Source organism: Parus major, chromosome 1 (assembly GCF_001522545.3).
Source record: "Parus major isolate Abel chromosome 1, Parus_major1.1, whole genome shotgun sequence".
Classification (NCBI taxonomy): Eukaryota; Metazoa; Chordata; class Aves; order Passeriformes; family Paridae; genus Parus; species Parus major.
The window spans coordinates 103,364,810-103,384,632 of NC_031768.1; the positions used below are offsets into that span (position 1 = coordinate 103,364,810).

The 19,823-nt window shown below is 39.6% G+C and overlaps 1 protein-coding gene across 5 annotated transcripts in view; it reads left to right on the top strand.

Annotated features, from left to right (window-relative positions):
* The window catches only part of NRIP1 (nuclear receptor interacting protein 1), a 97,354-nt gene that overhangs the window by 59,959 nt on the left and 17,572 nt on the right, over positions 1-19,823 (top strand). For 4 of the 5 annotated variants that reach the window (XM_033518461.1, XM_015640183.3, XM_033518457.1 and 1 more), the window contains one exon: positions 13,029-13,077. The exons of the other annotated variant lie outside the window; for it this stretch is intronic. The gene's annotated coding sequence lies outside the window, so the exon portion shown is untranslated. The remainder of the gene's footprint in view (positions 1-13,028; positions 13,078-19,823) is intronic. 5 annotated transcript variants of the gene reach the window in all.

Sequence of the window (19,823 nt, forward strand, 5' to 3'; positions counted from 1 at the left end):
ATAAAGCGTGTCTGATGCCTGCCGCAGCAACCCTCTGCATGTTCCTGAGCCTCCTCCTCCCTACCTGCCTGGCCCTGACCCGGGCAGCATGCCGTGATGGGTGCTGCTGCTTCCCCCTGGAGAAGCGTCTGCAGCCGGGATGTGTGTGGGGGGAGCGGGGGCACCGGGCACTGAGCTCTGCATCCGGCGAGCTGGGTCTGTCCCCGCAGAGTGCTGCAAAAATGGCATTTCCAGCCGCGGGGGAGCCGTCTGGGTGCTCGGCGGGAGGAAGAGCCCCGCTCCGAGGAAATGGTGCCTTACATAATTTGGTTATGAAAGAATTGCTGCGGCTTGAGGCTCCCGAGTTCCAGAGCGGCCGCGATTCCGCCGCCTGCGCGGGAAGGGTTAAGAGGAGACAACATCCTGTCAAAGACCTTGTTTTTAATTTTGCCTCTCACACTGGCACAGATCCGGCTAAGAGCAGCCCAGATTAGTTCGGGAAAACCTTTGAACAGATTTAAGATGTCCTTCAGCCAGTTTGAAGGTTTTTGTCTTGCAAATCCAGTACAAGGGCGCCTGCAGGCATCTCGACCCTTGCTGTGCTGCTGATGCAGCTCAAGGTCACACTAACCCGCCCTGTGACATTCAACAACACACACACACACACAAAAATTATGCGGTGAAACTGCTTCAGCATTCAGCCAACCAACAACTTCCTCAGTTCCTCACTAAAGGAAGAAGTATATTTTTTTTTCTCTTTTTTTGTCTTTTTGGTTCTTTTTTATTTTTTTTTTTGGCTTCGTAGATTTTTGCTGCAGGAAATAATCCAGGATTTCTGGTGTGTGTGATGACAAGGTCATTTCTTAATTAGAACACATGTAAAGAACAAAGCTAAATGGCTTCAAAACAGCTTTGTAGTTGATGGAGAGGATTTAAATTATTTAAAGAGATAGTCACCCAAGTATGATGGAAACTGAATTCTAAACACATTAACTCTTTCAGTACTCTACAGTTTCCATATGCTACTCAAAAGGAAATGTCAAACTTGATGAGCATTATTGCAACTGCTGCTAAATGAGCATTTTTTACGTCTATTTATAGTTAGCGTTTTATTATCCTGTCTTTTATCAGAGTTACAACAGCAAGATTTTATTTTTTTATTAAACAGTGGAATACTCACTGGCTAGACATCAAGAGATAGCTATTGGAAATTGCTTGTTGGAGATCAGTGGCTTAATTTCTGCTGTCTCATATTTTGATGAATGTATTAGCATAAATATGTGTATGGATGTATGAGTACATGTATGAAATACAGTGCAAGTATACAGGTATTCAGAGCTGCCTCTAGCAGGAATCTGGACTCCTGTCCTCAGTACTCAGCGGGGTTGCAAGGCATAAGAACATACTCTAGGTGGATTTGGGGGTAGGGAATGAGAAATGAGAGAATTGACGAGAAATGGCAATTTCACTTAGTTTGAAATGACTGCGAGCTGGCTGGGAAGAGAAGCTGGCATCTTGGAATTTGAATTTTGGTCTTCAAATTTGCTTGTCACTTTAAGGCAAAGCACCTAAATAAAAGGTGTTGGTAACCACTGTCTCAACCATGGTTTGATGTGGCTATATGTTAATTATTCATATTTTTCATCCTATCTTCCTATTTTTCTTTTCCTTATTCTATTTTCTAAGCTTCTTCTGTAAATGCCAGGGGCTGGTAAGGTGACCACCCTTCTGTGGTTGCCCTGGGCATGCAGAGCTCCAGGTACCCATGGGTAGCTCTCTCCTGTTAAAAGGATTGACCTGATGCACCAGAGGAGAAGCTGGATTTACTGTGGTCTGTAGGACCTGCCTTTTGGTGCCAGCACACAGTAACTTTCCAGCTTGTCTGCTTAATAAAATAGTGAAGGAAAAAAAAACACTTGTGAGTTGTTCACTAAGGGGGAAAAAAAGGCCAAAAAATAAAAAATCATGGAGTAGAAACTTTGCTTGCAAAGTTTGTACTCTGTATGTGCTCAGAGATGCCACTGCATGATCTGTCTGAGAACTGAAATGTGGAGAAATTAGTCTTCCCCTGTCATCAAAAGTCTAGCATTTAACTCAGATTTGAAGTTTTTCAAGAGTAACTGACATAAAATTTACTGGGGGATTTATTTTTCCTGGTTGTTTTTATTCTTGGGTTGTTTGTTTTTTTTCCTGGAGTAAACCTTGTTCAGCTGGAACTTGCCGTGCAGTAAATGTCAGATGGATTGTGCTTACTAGAAAGAGATCGTGCTGGCTCTGAGAACCTCCTGAGAAAGGAGGAAACTGCATTTGCCAGGATAAAGAGGGAAGATCGGGTTCTACAACTTCATTCTTCTTTGGGTTGCTTTTTTTTTCCTTTCCCTGCACCATCTGGCTCAGGCAAGGCTTGTGAGAAGAAAACGACGGAGGGAAACAGGCTCCACACAAGGAAGGCATGGATAAGACAAAACTGATGTGCTCTGTGAAATCTGTATATTCCTGCCCTTGCCTGGGGTGTGCTGTGCCCTTAATATTATGGGAGACCTAAGCTCACCTGCTAGTAATTTCTAATTTACTGTCCTAATTCATCGATTTGTTATCACTAATTGTACTTCATTTACTTCTGTGTAGTTTCCAGTACCTAAAGGGTTGAAAGGTTGCTGTAATTGGCACCCGCAGCTGCTCTTTCTTTTGACAGGGGATAATTTTGCAGCCTATGCTTTGTGTGACAGCTGCCTAATTGGGCATTCTCCCCTTGTAGCAAGCCTGCCTCCTCCAGCCTCCCTGCTGACAAATGGTGCTGGATTATAGATGAGGACACGCTGACCCGTTCGACCTTGCTGAGGCAGCGGGGAGGGGCCTCCTGCTACTTGAGGGAAGCTTTGGGTCATTTAAAGGACAAGGTCATGAGCCAGGTGGGGAAATGACATGATATCACATGACAATAGCCCGATGACACGGTCACTGTGTCAAGGACAAACTCATCAGTATTGATTAACTGCTGCTTTTTTGCTGGTGTCTCTGCAAAGCCACAGATATTTCAGAAATATTTTGCTAATTTGTCCTAGGTATAGTGCCAGGCATTATTTTGGGGAGCATTCGTGCGGTGTTTTCTTCTCAATTCGGATAATGTGCGAAAGCAGTGTCGTTAAAACCCCGCCGATGATAATTTGTAGGGTTCATCTTGATGTTTTTGGTAAAATGTACATCATTTGTACATTTGGTTGCACTGGAAGGAAAATGCCAGGAAGGATGCATGACAGGGCAGAACTTAAGGAGGGGGAAAAAAATCCCTGCTTTGAAATTTCAGTATTTCACTTTCTACTCCTTTAAAGGCACATTTTATGAACCTCTATGAAAACACATGTATCCACATCGTGTACAGCTGACTGGAATGTGGCTGAAGTCTTTATTTAAAGAGAACCAAAGAGAAAAGTTAAATATAAATTGGATGTTTATAGAAAAAGTCTTATTTATATCAGCTCAAGGGCGATACAGTTAAGATAATGCCCTGCCTATTTTAAGAACTAAAACAGTATCCAACTATGCCAGGCAATAAAAACCTGCTAAGTGGGTTTTTGAAAATGTTGTGAATACAAGTGACAGTGTTTTGAGAGCATCTTCATATTGCATTTCTATGCTAATAAACGTCAAGGTAAATGAACAGCTTGTTTGACATTTGCTATGTTAGACAATAATAAAATGCTTTCTTCTGGAGTAATTAGACTTGATAGATTGATTATGTTAAGAGGTAAAGATAAATATAATCAGAAAGAGAACTCTCTCCAAGGGAGTTAGTGCCTGTTTTTGAACTTTGCCGCTGTGGTTCTGGTTTAGCCAGTGCCAGGTGGTGTGTGTGGCACACGAGTGTGCACTCACCTGCACACATGCATAAACACACACACACACACACACACACGGACACATGCATAAACACACACACAGCGTGGTGGGCACCGAGTTTCTCAGGAGCCAGGAGAGGAGCATTCACCTCTGAGCCCAGTTCCCTTCTCCGAGAGATCCGATTTGTTGTGGGAAAGTGTTGTGTCTGAACCTCCTCAGTTCAGCAGGATGTAATTTTACTCCCCTGAGGTAAAAAGCCGTCAGTGGTAAAGTGTGATAAATTAGTTCACTCAAGTAGATGCGCGTGCGTGTGTGTGTGTGTTTAATTCTGACCTTGCTGTGCATGTGTTGAGCTGCTCTCCGTGCCTGAGTCAAGCCCGATGGAGGTTTAATCCTGTGCCCTTGTACACGTATACTTGATTAGTAGTTGTGGTTATCTCAGCAGAAGACATTCTGCCCTCCTCCTTGTATTGGTCGGGACCCAGGCATTGGGGAGTCAAGTCGAAGGAGAAAGAAAAGAGATTTTGCATTAGTATTCTATGAAAGCCTTACTGTCTGCAGAACAAATTGATTGCTACAGTGTACCTGTGCTTGGCACCACTGCTGTGAAAGAAAGGTATGGTTGTAATCTGTTTTATTGTATTACATATTGTGACACTCCAGGAATGTTTAACATTCGGTTCTTCTATGGCACATGCTAGAAGTCTAAGGAAAGAAAAATATGTGAATGAATGAAAAGTGAGCAAGGCTGTCATATCGGCAGCTTTGTTTACTACAGCGAACTAAGTAGCCCCTGCTAATGAGAGAAATTTATGTGCCAATGGCAACGTAAGGAGATGATTAACTGAATTCTTTGTATTCTATTCAGTTACTCACATCAGTGTCAGTAGTTGCTACGTACCTTCACAGATAAAATTCTAATTAATGTTTTAAGGGGGTTTGGGTTTAGCTTTTTGCAAAATGATAATTGTGAAATATACTTGAACATGGGTGTGTTTGCCTCTTTAAATGGAAACGCGTTGTTTTTTTCCTAGTTATTAATCTGCTGTGATGGTCCTATGTGTGTGTGTGAGGGGGGGTACGTGAGGGGGCTAGGGGAGGTACAAAAACCTGCAAATCTTAGATTTGCTGCTGTGATAAACAGCACAAGAACAAAGCTGAGGAAAAGTCTTACAGGATTTGAGTCTTCATATCTCACACACACAGACACACACCAGCCCCCCTTTAGTAACGTGTAAATGTGCATCCCTATTTTAACTGGGAATCTGGGGCTCTTCATTTCCTTAACCCAGTTGTAGAGTTCACATAGTTGGTACTCTGGTTTTACAGATGCTCAGCTGATGTCAGTTGTGTGGGAAGTATGAAGCACTCCATTAATAAAATTCAGGCTGTTTTACAGAGGGCTGTGATTAGTGCTTCGTTCTTGGCATCACTGAAATTGTGTTGCTGATTATTTGGATGTTTGCTTGTGGTCACTCTAAAACATCTGAAGTATCTGCTCTTGTCATGCAGACATTCCTGACTAATTAAGTTTAGGACAGGTGGCAGACTCCTCCTGGGCATTTAAATCTGCGTGTAACCCTAATCTAATAACTTGATGAGAAAATGAAAATCCATCTTTCCTGGTGTGTTATCACTCCGCACAAGCCACAGAGGTATTTGTGAAATCCTCTCTCTACTCTTTGTCCTGGCAGGTGATGAGTAAATGAGTTGCTTTAAGGAAATGAGGGACTTGGAAAATGCTCTGTCCTGAGCAGCAGTCATGCACTGTAATAGTTACTTCTGTCATATGGCTTTGCTGACTTAAGATTAACACTTTGTGGATGTGGGGTATATTTATATGAGTGTACCCTTGAGCTTCCATTTTACAGCTTGCAAAGAGTGTGAATATAGCCTTACACATGTAAGTTGTTGATCTTTGAGATCCCTTGACAGCTAAGAAAATTTTTTAAGAACCCCAGTTTGGGAGGGTCTGTGATGTGACAGTCTGGACTCAAGTATGATGAGTTTAGTTGCAACTAATCAGTCAAAACTTATTTATTCAAACCAATAATTGTGAATAAGCTATGCTTCCTCCAAATTACTTTTTTTTTTCTTTTTTTCTTTTTTTACACAAACACATGTTGTAACAAAAACAAAAGTTGGTAAAAAGAGTTGCAGAATTTACACAGCAGATGGGAGGATCCAGGGACTTTACCATATTTAACCAGGTTTTGGAAGAGAACTTCAGTAATGCTATAGAAATAGTTAATTCTTGTATCAAATTCCGTATTCATTTTTTGTAGATTTTAACCAGTTAGTGACAGGAGGTTGAGTTCTGAAGTGTTAGATAAATGCAGGGCAATGCTGCATTTCAATGCAATTAACTCTTTTTTTGTTCATAAATAATTCAACCTATGACTTTAAATAAATGATCAGAGGAAAAGAAAATGACATGTGATTAAATCCAAGTCCTTGAAAACGTTTTACCAGTCAAGATTGCTGTGACTGCTTTGGGACTTCTTATAATTCCTCTGTTGAGTAGAGCTGATTCTGAGAGTTGTGGGGGTTTTGTTTCATATTGGTTTTTGTCAGTTCTCAGTGTATCATTAGAGATATGAGGTAGGCTCTCCAGATCATAGTTAAAAAAGAACTGATGATTGACTATTTTTCATTTTGGCTTAATTTTCTTAGTGCCATGGAATATATTGTTTGGATAGCCTGTGATTTTCCTAGTTTTTTTTGTTTTGTTTTTTTGTTTGTTTGTTTGATTTTTTTAATGGAAAATAGAAGGATATTTTTCTATTTAAAACTTTTACTGCCAGCTTTACTGATTGAGCATGACTGATGACATTAGGGTCTTGATGAGAATTTTGGAATACAGTTTGGCCTGGGGTAGACTGCTGTATTATGGCTCGAGTGATGAAGACACCAAATGAGGAAGAAAACCCAAAATGAAACACAACCCCAATCAAATAAATCAGATTTTAAAAACTATCCTTGATTATATTGGAAGTATGCAATTAATTCCAACATTGGTTACTGTATTACATAGCTTTTCGTCTGGAAATACTTAATGTAAGTTTTAAGTAAGAGTTGGTGCTTGTGTTTTATTTATCAGTTTAGGCAGATTTTAGCGGTGAATTCCAGATTAGATCTGTTTTTGAAAGGTAGTTGTGCCCTGTTTGAGATTGTGAAATGCTTGTTCCTCATCTCCACCCTTTTCTTTCTGTTTCTGTGGTCTGCCATAATAAAGAAGAGAGGAAGTGGAGGTGTTGCATAACTTCAAGTAAATAGATTTTCGGTGCAGATACTGAAGGCAGCCTTAACTCAACCAGTGCTGTCACTACCAGAATCCTGCTAGTGCTAAAGGCAGTTGTGTAATTAATGGCCTTGTGTACTGAAGTGAGACTGCTGCAAAACCTCTGGAGGGAATTATTGTGTCTATTGTGTTGGTTAACTTTCCCTGAAAATACAGTCTGTTGCTGATAGTTTTGCTGGGGTGATGGGGGAGGATTTTGTAAGGCCCGGTGAAATACTCTCTGGCATCTTTTCACTGACCACTGGGTAAAGCATCTGCAGCAACACGGCCAGGTTGAACTGTTTAAATGGAGCTGTTAATAAAAACAAGATGAATTTTACTTGAGGAGACAAGTGTGGTAAGATAAGAAAATAGAAAGCTGTCCTTCAGACTTCCAGTGTGTTTTTAAGATTATTTTTTTTTTTTTTTTGTAAAATCATGCAAAGAATTTAGACCTGGTTTTGATACTAGCATTTTACCTAGTGCAACAGTAGTAAATGATCTAGAATAGATGAAAATTATTAGCTGAAAATTGTTTTGTCCAGTCTGTTCTCCTGAAGTCATTTATAAAACCTTGTTAAAAGTTCCAAACACCTTTTTTTTTTTTTCCCTTTGTTTCTGCAACATCTACCATAGGTGACTATTAGTAATTAGAAGGTTTGGGACGCCTCCCCTCCTCTCAGACTTAGATGTTTGAGCCACTGGCAACTGCTTGATCCATTTTCTCTCACTCTGACAAAGAGAACAGAGTGTGGTAGGTATCTGTGAGTTCTACAAATGAATAGGTGTAGGAGCCAAGTTACTGAGTGAGTTTGGTCAGTTTGGAAACTTCCAGCTTTTGAAGCTTGTTTTGTACAAACTCATTGGGAAAAATGCTAATATTGATTACTGAGGGGGAGCAAACTAGTTCTTGCAGGCTTAGTGCTAGTTACTTGGGAGACTTGCAGAGGAGGCTCAGTTGGGCTTGGAGTAATTCATAATTTCAGAGGCTGGGCACCTCTGAGCAGTTCAGCACATGGAAAAAAAACTTGTCTGTCTGGGTTCACTTGCTGCTGCAGCATCAGTTCCTTCACTGCCCTGCTGCTGGCAGGGGCTGCTGCAGTTCTGTCCTGGTGGAACCAGGGATGAATGCACACCCTGTGTTCTGCACCATCTGAGCTGTGAGTGTATTGTGGCTGAGTTAGACTGGTAAAAGCCAGGTTTTAACAGCTTTCTAAAGCAAGGAATTAAAAATGGACCTGCTTGGGCAGGAAGTGCTTGGATATGTGTACAGACATACTTGGCTATGAGAGACTCTTGCTTCAGGATACAAGGGACTTTATTATACTTGGTTAGGAAAGAGACTGAAAGTGGTCAGTGGATCAGAAGAGCTTCTGCAGTGGTCTTTGCAGCTCCAGTCCATGTAATAGTTCTTGCCCAGCTTTTTAGGACTGCTTCATCATGTTAGATCCCTGAGAAATAGGGTAAAGTTGGTGGAATTGTATTTTTGATCATATCATTCATATGATCATATTGATAGTTCATGTTTAGTTCAGTACTGATACTTCAGTACTGATGTGTTTTGTTGGAGAGAACATTGTTTCAAGCAGGTATAGTAGAATACCCATATTTACTGCATTTGAGTGACATACATCTCCACCTGAGGGTGATGGGAGTTCCAGTAATTTGTCTTATTTTGGAAGAGAAAGTCATTTACTGTAGCGTGCAATTTCTACTCCTTTGGCAGTAAGCACTGTTGTTTCCTCAAGTTTAAGATACACAATTGTTGTTTGGTTTCACTAGGAGGGGAAAAACCCCCAAAACCCAAAATGCACACAAACTGTAGAGAGAATATCTTGCAATTCAGCTGAAATTCAGAAAATCTTTCTTTATTCACTATGGATGTGAAGTTAATGTGTTACTGAGCAAGCTGCTTAAACTTCTGTCCTCGCTGTTCCTCATGTGTAGAGTAGCGGTATTCCAAAGCACTGCTGTGATATGTTCATGGATGTTCCTCAAATGTTCTGTTTTGTTCCAAGAGGGAATCTCTTTTTTTCTTGCAATTTTGACAGTACCCAGTAGCCTCCAACATGGTTTAGACCCATACAGTGCATGTAATGAGAGATCCTGGTGAACAACAGGGGAGTGAAATTACTATGATCAGCCTGTAAATAGCAGCAGCCGTCTAATATCAGATATTTAGATGTCAGATTGAAACAGGTCTTCGGTAACTGAAATGCCTCTTGTTAGTTTGCTTGTGAGTGGGGTTTTTTAATGACCTCAGTTTATGTATAAGCAATATGTAATTTCATTCTGTAGTGCCAATGCAAAAGAGTTTGGGATTTTATTTCCAGATTTGTGTAGTGAATGGGTAAGTCTATGAAAGTCCTGTCTGTATTTAGGATGTTGCTTATACTGTGCAGTTTGGTGGTGGAGTACATGAAGATTATATTTTTATTGGGATTATTATTAAGTTTTTTAAATTATAGTTGTATGTCTCATCAAAAAAGGCCCTGATGCTTGGTCAGCTTCAAACATTTTCTTCTTCTCAGCTTTTCTACCTGTGACTGTCATTTTACCAGAGAAAATAATTTCATGGAAGGGTAGTTCAGATGCATGTTTTGTGTAATTTGCAAGTGTGGACACTTACACATAGTTACAGCTGACAGAGTACAGTCAGTGGTGGAAGAAGTATCCTACCAACAGTTCCCTGCTCCAATAAGAATTTCTTGTATTCTCCAGGATTTATGAGGTCACAATATCAAAAGTTTTTGTAGTATTTAGCTATTCATGATGGAGTACAAGCCAGTTTGAAATTAAAAATGACTGGATGAGCTTTACTGTGCAAAAATTAAGCTCATAATCAAATTTGCCAATTATACAAAAAGAAATTTTAAAAAGGGAGGTTTTAGTACCTGAAGTGGCAAAGATTGTGCATACATACCTCTGTCAAGTAGTCTGGCTTTTCTGGATGTGCATTAGAAAGACTTCACAAATACTATTAGTTTTCTTGTGATTATTATTTGTGAGGAACATGGATCATGCTTGCTCTTGAAAAATATTCACTTGCTTTAGGTAAAGTAACTGAAGTGAAATAGAAGAATTTGTGGAAAACACAAGAAAGATGTTTTCAGTAAAAAAGGAGTTTGTTGTTACTCTGTGTTCTTGAATCATTCATGTCTTACCAACCAGCTGGCAAAAATAAGTTGCATTGAGTGCATGCTTTATATCTTACATGTGGAAGTAAGTTGCAAAAATGGTTTAAAGTCTGTTGATTTTAATTTTGGTATCTTACCCGCCATGCCCCCATGTAAATGGAGCTTTTGCTCTTGAGTGGTGATGAATATGCAGTCATTTACTTTTTTCTCTCCTTCTTCCCCTCCCACCTGTTTTTTAGCAACAGATTAGAGTCTTGATGTTTTAGAGCTTCCAATCCTTCCTCTTGTTCCTTTGGTCAAAAACACAGTAAAAATAGTGTAAACCCCTGAAAATTTTGGACTTCCCATCCACATGCATTGTGAGAAAGTCTACTGCAGTTCAGTGGAAATGCTTCCTACAACATGGTAGAGAAATACAGCTGGTGTTTTAGGGACCATGCTACCTAGAATTTCCTCTGGCTTTATACTTTAGTGAAGAAAACTGATTCTAATGTTTTACAGCGTGCAGTATCCTAAATTATCCTGTTTCTACTCATCATTTTTACAGTTCAGGACTCCATGCTGGTCAGGAAGTTTGAACAGTCCCACAATCTCTCCTGGCATTGATGCTTTATTCCTCCTTATACTTACTTTTCCCCTACATCTTTACTTTCTGCTTCGTTATCTCTGCATCTCATCTCAGTTTGTAAGCATTTTGGGGTTGTAGTCTGAATTTACAGGAATATAAACCCAAATGTCAAGCACAGACAAACTTGCTCTCATAAACCTGGCAGCATATAAAGAAGGCAAGTGGAATTTGCATCCTGGTAGGTTATTCTTGGTCAGACAAACCTTCCAAAGTGCTACAAGGAAGCTCTGGTTTACATGATTTAGTACAGAGATACCAAGGCGACTTTGGAAGCAAGGGTTGCCTTTTATTTGCAGTAAAACAGAATTCAGATGTAGACCCGGTAAATCAAACCACTCTGATCTGAGGTAGAGAAATTATGTTTGAAAAAGTGGAAACTTGCAGTATTAAGTCTGTTGTTTGCACTTGGAAGGTTATTTCATTAAGGCAGCTGGGACACAGAAAGCTTCCTTTGTTTCAGTGGAGGAGGTCTGAGTTTATGCTTAGCCGGACTCTGGGACAGGTGCTCCCTCAGCCTTCACCTTGCTCCTCAAAAGTTTCCTCATCCATGTCATTCAAATTGTTTGTTGTCAAAATTAAAAGTGAGTAAATAGTTATGGTCTCTCTGAAAAGAGGTATCTCTTTCCCAGGAGCAATATTTTTTCATTCTTTGGTCTTTCTTGCCCCTGTGCACTCTGAAGCGAAAAGCAGATTGCATCAAGGTAGAGATATTGTCAATTCTCCAGCTGGAGAAGTGAAAGAGCTTTCACTAGACTTTTTAAAGTAGCAGCCCAAGAGGAGCCCTTTGATGCTATATTTTAGCCCTTCTATATTATATTTTAGGCCTTTTGTACCCTTGTCTTTCTATCATTAGTCTTTGTGTTCTGTTGATCTTTTAGGGTATACCATTCTTTCCTTCCCTTCCAACCATATGTAGTAAAAGAAAGGTATTGGGTGAAAGTTGTTATTACAGCAGCATGTATTGCTGTGCTGCAAAACCAATAAATGCATTTTTTTTCTCCTGTAAGAGGAAGAGAAAACATACTTATTTTGGAGGCCAGTGTTGCTCTAGGGCTTCATTTAATTGCTGTCCAGCTGAACTTGTCAGCATCTCACAGGTGCAGATATATTTATTTTAAACTTTATGTAGACTATGATGAGGAAAAAGGAACAAACAAGTCTGTGAGGAAAGGCAAGCAACATATATCATTTGTGTTTTGGCTTGTGGTCTTGCAGGAGGTATTTTGGTGGATTTGGATTAATTTTTCCTCTGGTAATTTACTGCTGGAGGAGAGGAAGAAAGAGCCTCCAGAGTGTAGATGATCTTCGCCTGGGGAGCAGTGCAGAAGCATAATGGAATTTCCTGTGTGAGAGGTGCCTGAGTATTACAGCAAAAACGAGTGTTTGTGGAAACAAAAGGGAAGGAAAAAGGACACAATAAGTGGTTAGGTTATGTGGATAGAAATGAAAGTTATTAATGTCCGTAGAACTCAGATGAGAAATTCTGAACTTAATCTAGAGCAAGAGAAAAACAATTGAAAAGCTGAAGTAAAGGGTTATATGAATGGAATATCTTCAGGGGAAAGATTACAATAACATCTGTGTTTTGTGTAGTGTGGGATGGTCTTTGGATGTCGTTGATGCTACACACTGGTGTAGAAGTGGGGAGCTGAGGGAAGATTGAATGAAAGTAATGATGATAATAGAGGGAGAAAATGAGTAAGAATTTAGGGAAGCAGAATGCAGTGCCATGGGTGTGTTGTGTGTTCTTGGTTTCTTTTTGGTTGTTTGTTTGGGGCTTTTTTTAGTCATGGTGGGTAAACGGATAGTGGGAGTGTTAGACTAAAGATAATCTCCTGATGACAGCTTTTTTTTCACAAAGTGGGTAGTAATAACCAGGCAAAGAGAGCTATTCCCTCTCTCCTGGCAGGTTACCTTTACACCAGCTTGCACAGCTCAGTTTCATTTGTCAAGCTCTGATACTCTCACATATCAACCACAAGTATAACCAGCTTTGGGGAAAAACTTTGTATTAATCTGTTGATACCTTGTTAAGAAGTAAGACGGGCTCCCTTTTGTGAGCTGATACTGAATGAACAGAATGACTTTCCTTTTACTGTAGAAATATAATTATTTTCCACCATAAGTTTCTGCATCCTGATTATAATGTATTTATTTTTGGCAGGGAGGAGTGAAAACCAGATTCACAAAGATCCTGCATTGACATTTGAAAGGTATGAGTTTCTGCCCTGAACTTGAAAAGTTTATTAACCTGTATTTTTTCTCACCCCCCGACATGGAGTGGTAACTTTGTCTCATTCACACTAGTTTTGGTCCTTATCCCTCTCAGGAATTCCCAGTCAGAAGAAGATGGTTCATTTCACATCCCTATATAGTCCTGATCTCATTCTCCTGAGGTTGCTAACTAGGGTGCCAAGGTAACAATCTGCTAAATTTCCTGAGAGGCTGAAGACATGCTCACCTGTCCTCCAGAAGTTCTAGCTTTTTCTCAACAAATGGATTTTAAATTGTATGCTCTTAAGAGCATGAAGTCCCTTGGAGAAGATGTTTGGGGTTGTTGGTTTTTTATGGGTTTTTTCCCCCTCTGTCATTCCTTTGTTGCCCTCTTTGGCTTGTACCTCCCTTTCCAATATGGTTTGCTTCAGCATTTATTTGGCATTTGGTAGTTGTTTGTGGTTCTGTAACATTCTGCAGGTACTCACAAGTCTTAACTGCTGTTGAATGAAATCACATTAATATATTCATTTGAGTTCTTTTGGTCTCACTGATTAAATTGAGCAAGAACATAGAACAAGAACAAAAGAATTTGAACAAAACCATCCTTCTTTAGCAAGATTATGTATAGACTGAAAAAGAGAAGAAACAAAAAAATGTGGTTTAGTAATAATGCAGGCAGTCAGTTGAAACTTACCTTCAGGTTACTGACAAGGCCTTACTATATATTGATTTAGAAAACACTGGAGTTACTTATTGATGTTGCATTGAGCTGGGAAATTACTCTTCCAGTTACATCAAGGCAAGATGGCTTTATATAACACAAAGAACATGAGTCACCTGTCAGCCATGTCCAAATCTCTGTTATGGCAGGGTAAGCTGGAAATAATGAATAGTCTGATCAGCTCTATCAATAGAGTTGTGGTTATAGATAATAACTATCAGATGAATACTTTATACTATATTATACATGACTTGAGCTACTTTGATGTAGTTTCACCTGTTTATTTGCCATATTCTTGACTTTCAGGTGTTTTGTTATGACAGTTTCCCCCACTCTTACCACATTTTTTCAGTAGTCATCAAGTGAATAGATTAAAACTGTAATTCTGAGATATTTCCCCCAAAGCAGAGACAAGATTTGCAGAGAGAAATTCACCACCTACCTCCCACTGTCTTTCCTTGTTACGAATTTCATCCAATGATGAATCGATATCAGACTTCCAGCATGTAGGAAACCAAATCACCTGCAATGATTGCTCTGTGTTGAACAACTTGAGCAATGGGAACCCTGGAATAACTGATGTTGCACCTCTTGGAAAGCCTATGCTGCATCCTGATGGATAGAAGTATATTGAAACTTTAAATGTAAACTTGTTTGCTTTTAGTAGCCTTGGTGCTTAAACTGGTGATGTGTTACAGGGTTTTAGTATGGCAGATACCCCTCTATCCTATGCATGTGTCTGTAACTTTAATATGTGTTGCATCATTTAGATCCCTCTCTCATGCATCTGCATGTGTGCATAACCTTGCCATTATTTTACTGTCCCATTCAAATTCTTAGGTATACTTACATCAGGGAAAATAAATAAGTAAAAAGGAAGTACAGAGTTCAAGAACTTTATACTACTCTGTTCATCAGTACAGTATTTTAAGATTTTTAGAAACTCATTTTGACATTTCACACGTAAATATAACCACAGACAGTATTTTTTTCTGAAAAATAAGTAAAAATTGTACTTCTACAGAATTGGGCATTGATAACCAACCAGTCCTTCAACATAATCCATTGTTGTGGACTGTTGCTGACTACTAAATTGATCAGAAGTACTTTGTGCTAGCTGTCATATTTATTGTTGTTGCTGTATTGGATGGTTGTTTACTCCTGTTTGTCATGACCCCCTTTTAAAAGATAGCACCCTTGAAGTGCTTTACATTTGGATCATTGTGTGGAAAATGCCTGTTCCAGCTCTCCAAGGAGGAATGGATAAGAACTGGTGATGTGGTGCTGGATTTTCCCCAGCCAGCTCCTGGCCAAGAGTGGGGCTGTTCCCAGAGAGCAGCACAGTCCAGGATACAGCTGTAGGGCTTATGCTCTGTGGCACAGGCTGTCAAGTGTCGAGGCCAGGAGCAAGGATGGGGAGAGGTCTTCTGTGTGATTTCCAGAAGGTGTTTATTCCACTGAAGGGTCCAGGGACAAAAGACGAAAGATACAGGGGTACAGCAACTTATATAAGGGGGAGGATCAAGGGGCAGGCACAAATCATGAGCCAATAGGGGAAAGACTGGGGAGGAGCACAGGGTGGGGTCACATAATACATAAACCACTGGGGAACACAAGGGGAGGAGAGTGGGGCACATGGGCCAGTGGGGCTTTGGGAAATAGGGGAATTCCAAATGGGGTGGTCCAGGCAGGGGGTTGGCACAAGGGAGGATTGACAACTTAATGGGGTGTGGGACAGGGAACATTTGGGAACAAGGGGCAGGTACCAGGGTGGATTGGTAACTGGGGTAAGAGGGCACGATTGAGACTGGACTATTAACATGGGAGGGGTAGAACGTAACAATACAGAGGATAATTGAACAAAATACAATGAACAAAAATGCACCACAATAAACAGGAATACGGATTTTTTTCTACATGGTGTCACAGCCAAAACCACCACTGGCTGCTGATAGCAGCCTGTACATCCCTGCTGCTTGATAAGTGAGGAATTTGATCTAAAGTTCAGAACAAGCAGAAATCTCTTGCTTCTGCAGGTTATGTGTGTAAAGAGCCTGAGCTTGTATTTAACAGGGAAAATCCCAAACCCACAACTGCTGCTGACTTGTTTTATCAAAGGTCTGGTTGTGAAGATTAAAGAGGGTTTTTACAGTATAAGCTTGATAGAAGACTTGACATGACACTGAATGAACAGTTACTTGCTGTAATACAGCTCAGTTAAAGCAAAGGCTGTTTCATGCATTTGAGTTTTCACACGTTTGTAAACTTAAAAAAGCTATATGACTCCAAATATACTTGCTCTTTAGGGTTTCACATGTTGGGCAGCTGTACTGCTAATAACCTGATGTGTTTCCTAGAACATTTTTAGTTGTGAAATGTCCTATATACACATTTTCATGTGTGCTTGGTTCTCAGAGTAAGCTGCTGATTGTGGATGTGGAAGGAGCTTCTGCTGGTTTGTTGTGATCATTGCCTGATTTATTTTTTTTTTCCCCTTTCTAACTCTTCAATGCAGTGAGAAGCTTTATCAGCTTTTCACAAAATAGGAAGGATAGAAATTCTACCTGGAAAAAAAAAAAATTAACCAACCTCCCCTTTTCTCCCATTTTGCTGAAAGGGCTTAGAAAAGGGGGCTGAGGAAGACCAGAAGAGGAAGAGCAGAATTATATTGCCCTGAGGTCTACATCTTAAATCAATTTGATCTTAAACCAGTGACTGTTTTAGGATCTGATGAATCACTATCAGAGTTAAAAGCACCTATACCACAGTGCTGAGAAGCTGGCATCTCAGCCTTCAGGAGTGATTTGTATCTGACCCTAGTAGCTCCGGCAATACTATAGCTTAAAAGGATGACAGCCTAATTCTTGTGAAGGATACACTCCTTTTTAAAAAGGAGACAAGTTTTTAAAACTTTCTTTTCCTATTTTTTTTTCATTTGAAACCTTTTCATTAGTAGGTGAGACAACCCAGCCATACAGGTAGGGAGCTGCATATGTACTACCTCTCCAAAAATTGAGGAAAATCAGTAAACAAACATTAAATAGCTGAAACAATGTGCAGAAGGGAATGTGATGGCATGGAGATTTTACTGGCAGTGTCCAAGATGCCCACATACTAGTGAGTTATGCAGGTCACCCCAAATGGGTTCCAGTAAAAGCTTTAATACTAACACAGGCATCCTATTTATAGACATATCTCTCTGTCTAAATATAAATTGCTCCCAGTCATGTCTAGACTAACATCAGAGCAGTGCTGGTGTTAAAAGTGGGGTTAAGAATTAATAGTATAAACCATACTATTCTTTAAATTACTACCTGTTACAATGAGCATCTAAACTTTGTGGCAGCAGTGCAACTTTGGATGCTGTTGTGTCACCCAAGACACCTCTTCCTCATGTCCAGGCATCAGAAGGGTACATGTGGTAGACGTGACCTGTAAGCTGAATACTCTCCTGCATGTGTTTAAAGCTTTGGGAATGTATCGGTGCGTGGATGGATGGATAGATCAGTAAATGACTTTCATTGCTGACTATTTTCAGCAGCTGGGTCTTAATGAGTCTTTCAACTGTTGCTACTGTGTTTAATCTGCTCACTTACTCACTGTTCAGCATTAGAGAAGCTTTCTAGGAGGTAAATGTCCTGATTACAGAAGAGGTTAGTTTGATTGTGTTCTGCACAGACCTTGAGTTCTTTTTTTTCTTTTCTTTTTTTTTTTTTTTCTTTTGTTAATTAAGAAATGTATGCTGTGCACACATATAATTAGGATAAATAAGCCAGTGTTGTGCTTGGAAGTGCACATCCAAATATACAGTTGTTATTAAGATGAGTGTCTTGCACTGCTCCAAGCTAAAACCTGAGGTCCTGTCTCTTTAGCACTGGTCTTACTGTCTATGTATTTGAGTGTTTTCCTTTTAGATTTGTAATATAATGTTTATTAACAATGGCTGAATAGAGTGAAAAGGATGGCAAAAAGTGACTTTCATTTCCTTTTCATTTAACATAAGAGCTTCTCCTTAGTTTATTTGCTATGCTGCCTAATGGCTCTTATCAAAATAAATAAGGACAGAGCAGCTGCTCTTAAATGTAGGGAATACTTAAAACGTGTAATGTACCAATGTGAAGAAAATGTAGTGTAGTGGTATTTCTGTTAAGTGTACTAAAAAAAAAAAATATATATCCATGAGCTTTGATCAAATGCCAGCTCTTACATCAGTCCTCTTTGTAATCTTTCTTGCTGATCTGTGACCTTGACCTTGTGTTTGTATTTGTATGTCAAATCTATTTTAGGGATGGACAAACTAAGTTCAGTTTAATAGGATTTATACTCCAGCTTCACAGGATACCTTAGTAAAATACAAAAATTAAAATATTTGGGTCAGTTAAATTTTCAGTCATCTTTTAAAATTTCAGTGGATTTGAAGACCCTGACTTTGTTGTTTTTGTTCTTTAAGTGTTTAGGAGATGGTTCTTACAAAGACATCTTCAGTTCACCAATAAACTGATCTCAATTCAGCTTAGGCCTTCTGCCTGAAGGTGGAGTTTTCTCTTCAAGCATCTCACTAGTGGCTGTGCTTTTGTTTGGCATTGAGGTAGTCCCTTCTTTGTCCTTCCTCATGCCACTCACAATCCCGTGTTCCCACAGGGAGAACTGTAAAACAGACACTTGGCAGATCTTTGGGGTTTCTCTGGACTGTGATGAGGTCCCTAGTCTGGCTTGCCTTGTAGGAGCTTTGTGCCACATGCACTCTGCAGCTTGAGTACAGCCCTTATTTTGAACATTTGCAACCAGGGCAGCAGAGTTGGTTGGTGTAACACTGGCACTTGGGGCATGTGGGTTCATAAAGCCTTAGTGAGGTTGCTGGTTTCACAGGCATGCTGAAATAGGGTCTCAAATTAGCTAATACTTATGTGCAAGTATGGAGTAATAGATTTATTTTTAAAAGGTCTTTTATTTCTGGGGTAATGTTCTTGTAGAAAATGACATGCTTTCTTCAAAAATCAGTCACACATCTATGTTGCTTTCTTTTTGACTTTAATTTGGCATAAGCACCTGTTTTAACTCTCTTGACAGTAATGGAACAAGCAATAAAAATAGCCTTATTTTTTTTGCTATTGCGATTGTTTTCACTATGAAGAACTCATTAAAAACAGATATAAAATGTTTCCACAAATCTGTGATGGCATATTATCTTAAAATGCATGGCACCATTATCAGCATAAATTTTGAGAAATTATTTCAAAGTGTATGTCCTTACAGTGAGGAATAGTTAAACACTTTCCCTTACCATTGTTATCCGTTGTTCTTGCTGGGCCTTTGTTGCAGTAAATACTATTTTCACTGGTATTAAGTTGATATTTTAATTGTTCTGATTTGACTCATGGCTGTGGGTGAGGTGTAGTCCTGTTCTTTATGTGTGAGGGTCAGATGATCATCTCTGTATGCATCTATATGACTTCAAGTCCTTTTAATATTTTACTTAGGGATTTATGTTGTGAATGTTTTTAGATCAACTCTGGCATCATGATAAGGACTCTTTGTCCTTTTGCCTTTACAGGATGTTATGAGCCTCCTCTTCCAAGGTTTCACTAAAGCTGATTCTTACGTTTTATCTTGAATTTTGCTTGGCTTTATTGCTGTTTTGGGGAGAAAAAAAATCATAATTTTTTATTTGAATTGAGCTAGTAGAGACCAATGTGCTAATGCATATTTTTTACTTTCCCGCTTAAATGTAGGCATATGAGCCTTTTCTGTGTCCACAACAGCCTTTGTAAACATCATCCACAATAAGCTGAAATCTCCCATTAAAACAGAAGCTGTAGTGTCCCCTCCACTCACTTAAAAAAAACCAAATCCAAACCACAAATCATCTGGGTCTCTAATATGGATTTTTGTGACTGTGATCCTGTATTTTACTTTGCATGGAATTCCTGTGTGTTTGTGTTCAGTTAGCTGGAACCTGTTCTGTTGAGAAGGCTACAAAGTGGCTTTCATTCATAACCATTTCATGCTTGCTCCCAAGTG